Source organism: Amblyomma mixtum, chromosome 8 (assembly GCF_055824585.1).
Source record: "Amblyomma mixtum isolate Tamu chromosome 8, ASM5582458v1, whole genome shotgun sequence".
Taxonomy (NCBI): domain Eukaryota; kingdom Metazoa; phylum Arthropoda; class Arachnida; order Ixodida; family Ixodidae; genus Amblyomma; species Amblyomma mixtum.
In genome coordinates, this window is record NC_143019.1 from 133,078,657 (window position 1) to 133,093,360 (window position 14,704).

Here is a 14,704-nt window from a genome sequence, read left to right on the forward strand (position 1 = left end):
GTCAATTATTTTGGGTCGATTTTTTTAATTCGCCTCCCCCGAGTAGCAGCCTATGATTGTTTGAGTTGGGGTGAGGTGACATGTCACGTGTACTCCTCATGACCAAATGGCGAGTTCCATGACAGCGGACGGCTGCGGGTTGCTCCAGACGTGAGCTCTCGTGCAGCCTGTGATTGGTTGGTTTGGGGTGATGAGACATATGACGGGTAATCCTCATGACCAATCGGCTATTTTCTTCACTGCAGACGGCTGCGGTTGGCTGAAGGCGAGAACTCGTAGTGCTAACTAAGCTGCTATTTAGAAACTAGGTGGCTCATAACCCGGTAGGCAGGTTGTGATGACGTCACAATGTGCCGTTACCTCTCTCGACCAATCGCTTATTTAACGAACACCTGCCTCAGTGGGCAGGTCACCTTCACATGACGTCTCCCGAGCAGAGAATTTCGTTACTTCCAACGGCGGATTTTCCTCCTGAGAAGGGCTCTAACGCTGTCGTATTAAAAACGGGACACAGATATAGAAAGGAGGTGAGCCACACGACTGTGTAAACTAGACAATGGAGAAAGCAGAAAAAAAAAGCAAAGAAACCAAATGGAATGATAAGCTGCGCAGTCATAGCGGGACCCATTTAATATGCAGACCGGGCACAAAGCACAGCACTAGTTTTAGCTTTTCATGTAGCTTCCCCACCAACGCTGCTAGATACGGAAAATTGCCAGGCATAACTCCGTTAAAACGCCATTCATGAACGGAAGGCCGGTGTTGCTGCTATACGCTGTAGTGAAGCTTTCAAAAATTCTCACAAATTGCAAGTGCTTCCAGCATATCTGGAGCTAACGTTGAACAAGTGTTTTGCACAAGAACATCTTCACACATTATGGGTAGGAGCAATAGCTCTTTATGCGTCACTATGTGTCATTACAAAGAGTGGGAAGATTGCGCTACATGGAAATGTGTCGAGTATGCTTTTTGAACTTCGGCGTTCGTGATGGTTTCTGCTTCCAGCATAGGGCGGACCGCATCTTAGAACGCCTGCGCCAGCTTGAGGACATCTATCACCACAACCTAGGCTACGTCAGCTGGGTGGATGATGTGCGGGCCGTGCTGGCGCGATACCAGCTCAAGCGGCGACCCGTGTTCAAATACGGGTTCTCGGGCGACGACTGCGCGCCCGCTGGCGTGAAGACGAGTGCCACGTCCGTTGCCTTTTACCGCGATGTGTCCAGCAGGCAGCAAGCCAGGCAGCTGACGCCCGTGAGTTTCCCTAACTCCTCACTCCTTGTAAGCTCTTTTTCCTTCTGAGAGCTGGCTAAGAAAAAATGCGCTTGATTGAGATGGTCACACGCACAGACGATGGCGTGCCGCAGTTATGCCCTCGTGAAGAGTTACCGTGCTTTGCCGCCATACCTTGAAATATTTCGCATCATAGCGCTCAAGCTTCCAGAGACATTTTCTCACCGAGCACTCAGATGCGGGCCTCTAAGCCTCTCACAGACGGCCGAGCCGCAAATCAAATATGCAAGGAAAATGTGAAATGCAGGCTCCCTAAAAACTAGGCGCTATCAGAGGATCGATCATTAGAATTTAGTAACCTGGAAGGTTTGGGTTTATAGGAATTAACGTCCCGAAACCACTGAGGCTATGAGGGACGCCATAGTGAAGGGCTCCGGAAATTTCGACCACCTTAGGTTATTCAACGTTCACTGCGAACGCACAGTATACAGGCCTCTAGAATTCCGCCTCCATCGAAATTCTACCACCGCGGCCAGGATCAAACCCGCGTCTTTCAAGTCGGCAGATAACCACTCAGCCACCGCGGCGGCTAGTAGGTTGAAACGTATTCAGTTGTATATAACGCTAGAACGCATTAACGCTTTTCAGTACAAGATATGTGCTGAAAAGTCTCGTGCAGCGTTGTGACGTCCGCGTGTCTTGACCTCGCGATCAGCTTGTTGAACCAAAGCCCCAGTTTTTCGCGGAAAACCGGAAGGGAATCAATCATTATTTCTTGCCACTCTCGAACGGAATCTAAACCAGGTCTATTCAAGAAGGCTTAGGATGTTGTTCGTATACCATGCACGGTGAAACGTGTTTTCCAGAAAATTTCTTTACTGTTTTTCTTCGGCAAAATTGCTAAGAAACTTTTGTTCAAGAGAAGCGTTAAGCCTGAATATGATGTACAGGTGCCGTCAAATGTAAATGGAAGGCAATATAACGAACAAATTTAATCAATTGCCCCCTCAATTCATGCGTCCTTGAATACATACGTGCAGCCTAATTGTGATTGTGAGAATTGCACTGTGCACCAACAAACATGGAGCATTATGCTTTAGATTTGAAGAAATTAAAATTTTTTGACAAAGTCGCCTTCCATTTACTTTTGACGGCCATTGTACACACAACGGACACTGCAGTTGCCTGTCTATGAAATCGAAGTTAGCGCCGAATGAGATTCTTTTTTGGCAGTTCCAAAATTATTTTTCAGCCCGACTAGATTCAAAACATTGAAGCCACTGCCCGCGGCTTAGGTTTTTGTATTCATATAACATTTACGCTGAAGTGACATCAAAGGTGTAAATCACAACAACAGAGAAAAGATCATTCACGCTTAGGGGTGATCAATTGCACTGATGCAGAGGAAATGCGATAACATTCTTTTTGCTCTCGCCAATCCCTTCCAGTTTCGATTATATTCTGATTTTGTCTATTGCCTTTCCCTCTCCAATCTATTCCAATTGTGATTCTGTTCCATTTCCGAACACGCAGCAACGCAAAATGTGTCGTATTGTAAGACCACTGCGAGTCCTCATACCACTAGCGGTAGAGTGGCGCATCGCGTAGCAGCTGTGCCACTGCACACGCAGTTGCTATTGCAATCACAGACACCGGCGGGGCTTGTGAGGCCCAGGTTGCTCTCCCCGAGCTCGCGTAAGACTCATTTTGGCACAGGTTGATTTTCGTAGGGCTGTCTACTACGCATGTAGGCCTGCAGTTTTTCGTCATCTTCTTAGTCATTTTACATTTTGCTGAGTAATTCTTCATGCAGCGTCTCCTTCCTCTCGCTACAAGTCGAGATGGAGAGGAGATAATTGGCAGGTGGCAGGTGGAGAGAGGGAAATTCTAATTGTCACCATCCATGGTTGAGAATTCACACCGACGCCGACAACGACGCCGCAGGACAGATTTCGCCTTCACGGCCCTTCTAATGTCATTTCACTTCACTTGATTTTAATACCTTAAAGATCCTGGTTAGAGAGTATTACATTAAGAGTGAGAAGGCTATCATGAAGCATGGTGCAAAAACGCTGCTGCAGCAGATGAATTTCTGGAGTTTTGTGCACAATAACTGAAAGAGCACCACGATGCATGGTTCGTGTGGTGGCACTATAGGGCCCTCTCCTAGACCTGTGGCCAATAAAAATACCAGTGCACAGATGAAACAAAAGTGGGGAAACTTGAGAATGATTAGGGAACTACATAGTATTTGCACATATGTACAGCAAGTCGGAGTCCAGATCGTAATCCTATTGGCAATTCCGGAAAATTGAAAGCGCAGTTGAGATGGTCGGGCTTGAGTGAGCGCTCAGGTCGGTCTGTGGGTATTGGCGTGCTGAAAAGTTGTAAGGCGGATGTCGCTGTGGGGGTGGGCACGCAGCCGGCAACACAAATGTAGGAAGATGGAAGATGCAGTTGAGGTGGCACTCACTGGAGCGGGCTGCATTCTTTCTGGGAACTCTCAATGCATGGGCCTCTCCGTCTTTGGTAAGTCTGGTGGACAGACGCTGGTGAAACCATGGGAGGCCTGGCTTTATGGCGGCATGAACTCTGTGTTCTTGGTAGCTACACCACCTTGGCTGAAGCGCCACAGTGGTGGAGGTCCTTCAGGTGCATAGACGTGCCCAACTTGCGCGCGGCTGCGAATGTTAGGTGCCCTTTGTAAGTTTTGGTCGTGAACGGTGTAAGGTGTGGTCGGGCAACGAACGCAAGATCAGTGGCAACACAGTCGGTGGGCGCAGGCTGCCAGTCGGGCCTTTGGCATTGCTGTGGATACGGCTGGACGGTGTAAATGGCCACTGTAGCTGCCTGGATGATCACAGTCTGCTACCCTCTTTGTGGTACAGATTCGTCATCGCAAGTACGGTTGAAGGCAGGTGATGTGTGAATATAGGAATCCCTGGGCGTCTGACCGTAGTGCAGAAGACCCTGAGCCGTTGAGACAGATGGGTGTTGCGAGGGGTAAGCGAATTGATGCGAATCGGGTGATGCCAAGTACTGAGTCGCCCATTGCCGTGCGCAAATCAGGACGGGTAGTAGGAATGCAAGGCGTCAGGGCGCTGAAGGACTGCTCAGGAGAGGGCAGTCGCTCCGCTTCCTCCGTCTCGGCGCGCTCAAAATACTGCTCTGGTTGGAGCGCAAAGCCGTACTGCCTGATAACAACCGCCTTCGTCATCGTATAGGGTGGCCCCAAGGGGTGGCAAGGTGAGGCGCTGGAAAAGGGCACCGATAAGCCGTTTCTTGGCGAGACATAGCCGGATGGCTTGGCTGGCGCCGCCGTGGATGTAAAAATGGGACTCTAGCTTCGCAAACCATGGTCGAAGGCCGTTGTCGTAAAAAGGCGCTAATCCCAGGGCAAAGAGTTTGACTGCACAGCATTAGAAGAGACTCGCCCTGGTGGGATGGGGCCCAGTTTGACATGGCCATGGCGCAGCAGGTAGCCAAACAATGTCTGCAGTGGGGTAGTCGGAATGAATGCTGGCGTCAAAGGTCCGGAAAGCCCGTGGGAGCCAGATGTGGAGAATTCGCTGTAATTTGAAGAATTCGCGATGCCTCGTAAGTTTAATGGCGCTCCAGATTCCTGGTGTGTGGGGTGGCGCTACACATTTCCTCGTGATGATTGACTTGGTGTTTTTACTACAATGAATGCTTTTACTGTAAGCCGATCTTTCGTACACGCTACACGATTTCCCTGTAGGATTACAATGGGCTGAGCTCGCCTGACGATGGCGTTGTGACGATGAGCAGCGTCCCAGCTAAAATGATGGAGTGGGAGATGGCCCGTGCTTCTGGAAGGCAGCTGGCTCTCCAGTTTGGTTTTCGAATGAGGTCTCACAGTCAATTTTTTGTTCCGTTGCAGCGTGTATTTCATGGGGTTAGTGCTGTCAAGGTTGTTAGCTTTTAACGCGAGAGCTCAGCTGCCCTCTTGTCGGAAAAAATTCTCCGGCGCGAGCGGCGGCGCCTTCCGTTTGAAGCCTCGCAGCCCCGGCCACTCCAGCAACCTAGATGGGTCAGGTAGATCACGTCGCTTTGTGGCGTCACCACAACCTGCCCACCGGACTGTGAGAAAACTGAGCACTGTGGCAGTTAAATCTATGATTGGACGCAGAAGTTGCTGGAAAGTGCAGCCTCGGCCTCCTGAGCCCGCCGATGGCAGCATCTGCCATCTCAGCGCTCTGGGGGATCACTTAACCGCAGCCCCACTGCGCCAGGCAAAGTATGAGTACTCCCAGAGATCTATGAATGTAAATGCGAGAACTACCAATTCCGCATATATGGTGGCATTAACCTAAAGACACTCTCGCGTCACACCCTTAAGGCTCACCCTTAAGGTGAGGCTCAATAAAATGATGGGTGTGACGTCCTCGCGTCACACCCATCATTTTATTGAGCCTCACCTGAATGGGCGAGCAACCATGGTCAGCTTATTTGAAGCATACGTTAAGTATAAAAGTGAATGAACCTATTCTGCTCTAGCTCTGTCTAAATTTCTGAAATCATGAGCGGCTTTAAAAAATAGCAAAAAATCGCATCAGCCACCTCATCCAGGACTTCGTTTAAAAATCAGGCCTTCTGTGTATTTTATAGTCCTTATTATGGTTTCATGAGCCAGTGTAAGTCAGGACGCTGTGGTTTCTGCGGTGAACCGCCTGTAGTGTGAGACACTAACGGGCCTTCAACTGAACGCTACTATAAACGTATGCAGTGTCTCTTTCTTGTTAGTGTCCTTGTTGCGCAAGAGTTCATTCCATCATGCACCAAGTCACCCCTCAGGCCGTTATTCTGCAGTACCTTTACTTAGCGGTATGGAGGACCACCCCGTTGTTGTTTTCCTTCGTGCAAGGCACTCCGCACTAGCGAAGGCTGTACACAGAGTTCGAGAAAGACAAAGCCCTCGTTTAGAATGTCTGCTAGGCGCACGACAGGATTCTCTGCTGTTGCGGCGACGATCATCCGCGCAGGGTGCCGATGATTTGCGGCGGAGCTCCGAGCTGTCCACGTGGCCCTCGTTCGACTGGTCCCAGAGCGCGGTGTTCGTGCCGGCCGCGCTGTTCAACGACTCGCTGCTCGAGGGGCCCGCGTGGGCGTTTCACGCGTCCCGCTACTCGGTGCGCCTCTACCGCGCCCTGTCGCAGCTGCTGCTGTTCCGCGCCGACCCGGACGAGCGGGACGCGGGCGAGTGGCGCCGGAGCCGCGGCCGCGCCCTCGAGGCCCTGCTCGGCTGCTTCGAGTGGGATATGCGCCAGCTGCCTATGGCTCTCAGGGCCCCCGCCGCCGCGCCGGACTCGGAGGCTTCTCGGGGCGCCGCGCTGCAGCAGACCGTCGCCCTCCAGATCGCCTTCCGAGCCTTCCAGGTGCGACTCGCTCATGAACCGCAGACGCTGCTCTCTAGTGTCTCATAATACAGCGTATGTTGGCTTTGCTGTGACCACAACACAAAGCATTAGGTAGAAAAGCTTTCTAGTGCGCTAGCACCTATAGTGGCCATTCCCCGCATTGGGGCGTTGTCTGTTTGCCTGAGGCCGGTTTTGTGGCAGGTTGCTCACGTGCACACCCATCATCATGATCATCATCAGCCTGACTACACCCACTGCAGGGCAGAGGCCTATTCCATGTCTCTCCAATTAATCCTGTCCTTCGCCAGTTGCAGTCACCGTATCCCCGCAAATTTGTTAATCTCATCCGCCCACCTAACTCTCTGCCGCCCCCTGCCACGCCTGCCTTCTCTTGGTATCCACTCCGCTACCCTTAAGGACCAGCGGTTAACTTGCCTTCGTACTACATGCCCTGCACACCCGGTGGTGGCCGATCTGCCTACCATGTGAGGCAGATTGACGCAGGTGAGGCCGCCTATTTAATCGTGGGAGGGTGGTCTGGGAAAGCAACCTGGGTGGCAGCCCAAGTCTTACCGATGACAACACTTGCCATAGCACTGCCCACCAGGTGGCTTACTTGCCAAGGTGTAGGCGGTAGTGACCAGGCGAACACCTGGAGCACTCATTGCGTCCTTCGAGTTCCTTTTGCGCTATTGTTACATCATGAACGTTATCCAAGTAGCCCAACTTTCGGCTTTGCAATATTTCGGCGCCAAACCTAAGCGCACTGAATTAAGCGGAATGAGCAGCAGCGGTCTGGAGGAGAACGTGATTTGAATGATACTTGCACAGCAGCTAAACGGAAGAAAAAGTTGGGGTGATAATTAGGTGGCAGCCTGGCACCACCTAGGTCGTAGCTCCAACCGACAATTGATATTAGGCTAGCGCACATATCCGCATTTGGCCTAATTGCCCGAGTGTACTGACAATTTTTTATACTGTTGTCTGATGCCACACTGTTTCGCCGCTCGCTGCTAGTGCGGGAACTTCCGGAGTTTAGCCCAAGCAGCCCTGCCTCGAAGAGAAACGAATCTGCCTCTCGGGTATTGTCAATGCCCGTCATATCACGTGAAACGCGTGAGCCAAGCTCCTTCCTTCCTTTCTCTCTCCTGCCCAATATCCATGCTCAGGGTGATCATGCATTGTCTCGCTGGACTTAGCTGTGCAACGAAGGCTATAACAAGCTCTGCCTGCGCCGTAGCCCGAGTGGTGTGACACTGGTCTGTATCTGCACCACAGCACATCGTGCATAATGTTGTGAACGTGACGTCGGCGATGCTCCCATTGAAAGCCTTACATTGGATGAGCTCACAGGCACCAGCCGCAATGGACCGAGTCGCGGAGGCTACAGGAAGCGTCATCCATCACCATATTCTGAATGATGAAACATGGGTTCCCGGTGGAGTTCGACAGATCGCGTATATCTCGGAAGTGAAAACTGTGACTGTCAGGGATAAGATAGGCGGTGTTGAATGAGAAACCTGGGATCCCTGTGATACAAAGTGGCACGCTATGGTTGTCAACAGAGCTGCCGGAACGTGTAACACAAAAGCATTCTAATCGAAGCTCAAGTACCATGAATCTCTTCTTCTCTCGACGATGCACCAGTTCTCCTTGCCTCTTTGCATAAATCACAGTTGTCTTAACGACCTGGTTATTGCAGTGCAGATATTTTTAATGCAATGTACCGCACTCAGGGTCACGTAAAGCGTGGATTACGCGCCCCGTTCCTGCGGCAACACTTGTCTGTTGAAAACGGCCGCTCTAGGATCGCACACTAGTGGTATTTGTCAGAGAACCACCAAAGCATTAGGAACTTGTTTCATCAGCCATTTTTGAGGTACAGAGAACTTTATGAGAGCTAAAGCGCCACGACATAAGAAAGTGTGATACTAATTCATGATATAAAGTGCGAGCGATCAAAAAACATCATTTTTAAATTCCCACTACGGCCCGTGTACTGTGCGATGTCAATGCCCGTTAAAGAACCCCAGGTAGGTCAAAATGTCCGCAGCATTTCTCTATGGCGACCCATATAGCCTCAGTCGCTTTGGGACGTTAAACCCCGATGAGCCATAAGCAAAATATAACGTAAGATGAGCAATAATGTAAAAACGCATTCTTTACTTTGCCTTTCCTAAGTATAAGAAATGGTGTCAAGATTACGTCCTCGCCCATTGGTTCGTCCTTGCACACATCTCTTGTGATATGTCCAGCTGCGCTAAAATTTGGAACGTTCATAAATTGTGTCGGCTCCTTCTGACCGCTGGCATCTCCCACAGAGTGTATACTTTTCATGACTTTTAAGGCTGTAAAATGCCGCCAGTGAGACCGACAGAAGAGGACTTCCGCTATTCGTTCAATCACCGAAACTTTTTAAGCAGATCGGCAACATGCCTACTTGGCCCAATCTCAACGTAGAAATCCTTAAACAAGTGGATAAGAGTAGCACCCTGCCTCCTCACCCACTGTGTAGAAGCTAAAGCCCTTCTCTTCGGTAGCTGAGTTGGCGTAAGGAAATTCTTCATCAAAAAGAGCCGCTTGAGTTCTGTCTCGCGAAATTCCCTGGATCGACAAGGAAAGCTGCGTTTGCTGCCAAACTTCCCCGAGCAATCTTAAACTACAGCGGCGCGAGCCCTGTCGAGAACGCAAGTTGACGCAGTGTCGCGCTCCTGTAGGTGCAAACCAGAGTTGTAGGTAACGCGTGCATAGGGTAGTAGGTAAACTTTGCCGCTATCTTGCAGGATAGGGAGCCCGTACAAATCGGTCAAGTGATATTTCTTGGGACGATGACTGCCGTAGATGATGTCGGTGATGTCCGATGCCTCCGTAGCTAGAGACAAAATAGTTCGACATAAATGCTGTATTACTAAATATAATTGAGGAAACCTCTAAAAAAACTTCAGCGTTAAGAATGCTTACGAATTCTGTAGCGTTCTTGGTGTCATTTGTGGTTAGCGAATGAATCGAGGATTGGAGAATACTTACAAGCTTCTAGGCAGTCGCAGCATCACTTAAGGTGCGTTCTTTATAACGTGCTGCAGTATCTGCTGTTAGTTGTAATGTATTGGGGTCTTCTGTCGGTCTACTGTTATCGGAAGCTCCTGTATTTGAAATGCTCCGTCATCCCCGGCGTCATCGCTGAAGGTCAATCAACGCACAGTTTTTGAGAGGTTAGATCATTCGGGCATAATGCTAGCGTCGCGGCGTGACCGCAATGTGCGCTGCCGGGTGCGAAAGGAGCAGGCGCACCGCGTGTGCCACAGGCTAGAATTCGGCTATGTCACGGCTATGTCACGCTCGCCCTAAGCCGAAGTGCCTGAATTGCGGAAGGCTCAAATAACTGGAGGAATTGCCGCCTTTTAATGCTTCCTTGCAATACTTAGTCTTCTTATAAACAATAGTCGAAAACATGGGAGACATACAGCTTGAAAAACACAGGGAACAGTGAGAGACATTGGGAACAAAATTCAAAAAGTCATAGAAAAAACATGAGGCAGTGGATGGATGGATGAATCGATAGGAGCGCCCCTTTGAAACGGGGTGGGGGCAATTGCCACCATGCTCAGCTTTTCTTTCTTTATTATTTTTTTGTTTACTGTGTTGGCAATTCTCATTAAGATTCGCCATCATCTTTACCTACGGTTTCCTACAATTCTAACCTTATGCCACATCTCTGCTTTTCAGCCACCAATCCTCCAATCGCTTTTTGCTGACTTCCACTGCAGATTTATTTACATGACCATTGTTATCTTTAAACCCTAGGGCCTCAGAAAGAGTGACTGCGCCTGCATCGACACCCGGATGGAGACCATCACATTTGATTATGAGGTGTTCAATTGTTTCCACAGATCTACCACACACTGCACATGTGTCATCTTCTTCGTTAAATTTCTTTTTGTAGCTGCGCGTTCTAAGACACTCTGACATAGCTTCAAAAAGTAGGGCACTGCCTCTTGAGTTATCATAGATAAATTCTCGGTCTAAAGTGCTAAAGAGTGGCAGCTCAATGCAGGTAATGATCATTATTTTACGTTCATGGTAGAAAGCTTGTCTAATACTCCGCTATGCTTGGTAGCTTTGCCACGTCTTTGTTTTCAAGCCAATTAGCTCAACAAGCTACTTTAGAGAATGTTGAAGATTACTTGTGACGCGAATTGTGATAGTTGCGGTCTTTTTTAAAGGAGCACCGACACCCAACTTTCCCTATATGTATTCTTCTTCCGTGCAATGACTCATAAGACATTTCTATAAATGGATCAGGAAGTGGTGTTCGCCTAAAACTCCTGAATAGCTTATAACCAAATTTTCGTCTCATGCTGTTTCTGTTTGAAACCGAGAATGAGGTATGAGTCCATATAGCTAACATTAATTATGACAAAAAGTTCTATGTAACTGCTGCTTTATTAGTGGGCATCTACCTTTTGAGGAAGGTTGTTTTTTTCGTTTTACTGCAGAGAGAGACGAAACGGTAATTACATCAAAGTTTTTTATGTCTCTCGTGATGTATACGCATCTTTGACGACGCAGGCATTGCTCGGCAGTTGAAACGGAAGGAAGGAGTCTAAGAGAGAAAATTGATTAAAAATTACGTGTCGATCGTTCAAGAATTCCACGTGGTGGTCCATGTAAAACAATGCCTGAGGCATAATTAGGAAGGCCACATGACGCCGAACAATTGAGTTGTTTCCTACAAGACTAGCGAATAATCCATGGGGTTTTAATACCGAAAAGAAGAGCAACGAGGGAAATAGGACACGGCCTGCCCGCAAAACCACAAATTCATCTCCCCTTTTTCGTCACTTTTCTCTAGCACTCTAGCAGGTGAATGCCACTGCTAACTGGCTTATAGAAGAGCATGCTTCAGAATGAGGACGATAAAACAAAACATGTGCAAAAGCTATTGCTTGCAGAGAAACAGTACTTAAATATAAACTAACCTCGCTTTCGCTTTCTATCGTCTACCCCGGTGCGTTTTGCCTGTTATTTCAACCAGTGGCTACATGTTCGGCGACAGAACAAACTTCCAACAAGCTTACCTCGCACTGGTGGACCACTCGCAGAAGCTCCTCCCCATCGACTCCCAGCAGCGGGGGGACTTCCGCTACGAGGACCTGCCGGAGCTTTCTTCGGCGCAGCTCTTCTTCATCTACTACGCGCTGGACAACTGCGAGTCGGGCGACGTGGTGTACGCGGAGCAGCTCGGCCACCGGCTGCCTGCGCCCTACCGCGTCAACGTGGCCCTTCGGCACGTGCTCGAGTTCTGGGAAGCCTTCGAGTGCCCGGAAGGATCCGCAATGTCGCGGCTGCCACTGGCCGCCACCTGCAGCGTCGTACAAGAGGATGTTTGGCACCGCGGCCTGGAGACCGGAGCCGGCGAATATCAGGACTGGTAGAGGCCTCAGCTGCCGTGGCGGCTCCGTGGGCACGCGCTCTCCTGAGGCGTGTGTGTCCTTTCGCCTGTTTAGTTCGAAAACGCAGCAATACTACAGCCGCAGTAATGTCTGTAGTACTTTAGTATTGCTTTTTTTCTTCACACAAGCGGGGACTGTTATGAGCTTTTTATGTAAACCGATGACGCCCGAATTAGAAAATACCATGGAAGCTATTTGTCATCGAGGTTTCCATTATACGAAGCTTCTACTACTTGAAGCATCAAATTGATGTCTTTCACTTTTCGCTGTGATTCGTGGACAGAATTTCGGGTAAAGCTATCCTTCGATGAGGTATTCATCGATGCAATAGTATCCATTTTTTTTTTGGAACGCAGCTCTCGGGCACCCGTTCCTGCTTTCCGCGCCGTGGTAGGCATTGACGTGGTCGTCGGCGTTGTCGGTGTAACAGGTTGTGCAGGTGTCAGAGGGAAATGCCGCCTGGAAAGTGGCTGCGTCGGAAGATCCCAGAGGCTGGTTAGAAGCCTAGCACGCCACCTGCTAGCTGTTGTAGGCGGCGTGTCAAATTTCGCATTACCGACTATCGTAATCGCCTGTCAGTTTTTATCCTCTTTTGACGCTGTTTCGAAATTGCACACAGATGTGTTTATTAACGTATAGTTGAGTTGCATGTGAACTTGTTTCCTGTGTACGGCCTTTAGTAACTGAATGCTTAACCGTATGGCTTGCTAGCAGTGATGGCAAAATCTTGTAATCACAAAAATAACATTCAAAATAGAACAAGTCGTCTCAGGCCTGTGTCCGACAATGTCCGACACCAACCGAAAGTGTCAGACTGTTAATTCATGAAAATTAACGAAGTATAGATATGTATGAAAAAAAAATCGGCAGAGACATTTAACCCTGCTCATCTAAGGGAGTGCGAAAGCATCACTCTCCTTGGGTGCATTTTTTAAGCGTAATGTTTATACATGCATTACAGTTCTTTTCTACGAGTTCATGCGTTTGAGCAGTCGTTGCGCAACCAGACCCCAAATGTTCGACCCTTCTCGGTGCAAGGCGATGAAATTGGCCGAGTTTGCAAGTTGTCGTAGGCGTTTGTTTGGGACGGCCACACACACTCACACAAACACACGCTTGTGAGACACCACCCTGAACGCTGTGGGATGAACGGTGGTTGCATCACAACCTTGACACGAATGCCTGGGAACGCATAAAATTCAATGTCCATGGGTGGTCGGTTCGAACCCTTGTCGGCAGTTATCCTCCAACTTGACTAGCACATCTACTCGGTCATCGGTGCATTCCTCAAACATTCTGGACCTCTTCCTAGCCAGTGACCCAAATATTTGTTCAGATGTCATTCATCATGAAGGCCTTTCCGATCCCGGCATTATCACCGGGCACATCAACTATCTGTTCAGCGAAAGAAAAACTGTTCCAAAAAAGATAAGATGCTACAACAGGGCTAACTTTCACAAAATGAACTCCGAATTAACCACCTTCTCAGTGCAATACGTTTCTGATTGGTCCTCTCATTCTGTTGAGGAGAACTGGATGTTGTTCAAAACTACACTTACTAACCTCATCAATAAGTGCATTCCTCTTATATCGATAAAGTGCTACCCAAGTGTACCCTGGTTTGATCTCAGGCTTCGTAGAGCTAATAATAAGAAAAAATGTCTGTACAGACAAGCCAAAGCGCATCGAACTACTCATTCTCTTGAAAGGTATAAGCAAAGCGATCAAGAATACCAAGTATTACTAAAAAACCCGCAGGGAATTCTTCAGCAATGTTTTGCCAACAATCATCACCAATAACCCACGAAGATTCTGGCGCGTTATTAATCCCCACACCTCTGATGACATTATCCTTACTGACTGGAATAACACTCCAAATCCTGCATCCGAATGTGCTCAGACGTTTCTTTCAGCATTCTCATCCGTATTTACTTTAGAAGACATCGCTACAGCTCCCAGCCTAGATCAATTTCTTGAGGATTCTATGCCCCAAATAGTTATTAATGACGAAGAAATTAAATCCCTCCTGAACAATGTTAAACTAACTTCTAGCTCTGATCCTCTGGGCTTTAACAACAAGATTCTTAAAAACATTTCTGAGAGCATTTATCCAGTATTGTCATCACTCTTTTCTCAGTCATTATCATCTGGATCGATTCCTAGCGATTGACGCGTAGCTAAAGTAATACCCATATTCAAATCTGGTGACCACTCTAATCCTCTCAACTATCGTCCAATATCCTCAACTAGCTCCATATCTAAGCTAATGGAACATGTTTACACTAATATTATCAGCTATCTTGAGCACCACAACATCATATTCAAATACCAGCATGGATTTCGAAGGGGTTTCTCATGTGACACTCAACTTTCCGGCTTCACTCACGACCTCTTTTCATCAGTGGACGCAGGCAAACAAGTCGATGCGCTATTCCTTGACTTCTCTAAAGCATTTGACCGGGTCCCCCATCACAGGCTTTTGCTCAAACTAACCCACTTGAACATTCTTTCCGAAGTTATTGCCTGGGTTAAAGCTTTTCTTGCATGTCGGTCTCAGTTAGATAGATAGATAGATCTTTATTTAGACAACAAGGTCTCGGATACAGGGGCAAAAGGCAGATGCGCTCTGCCTGACGGGGC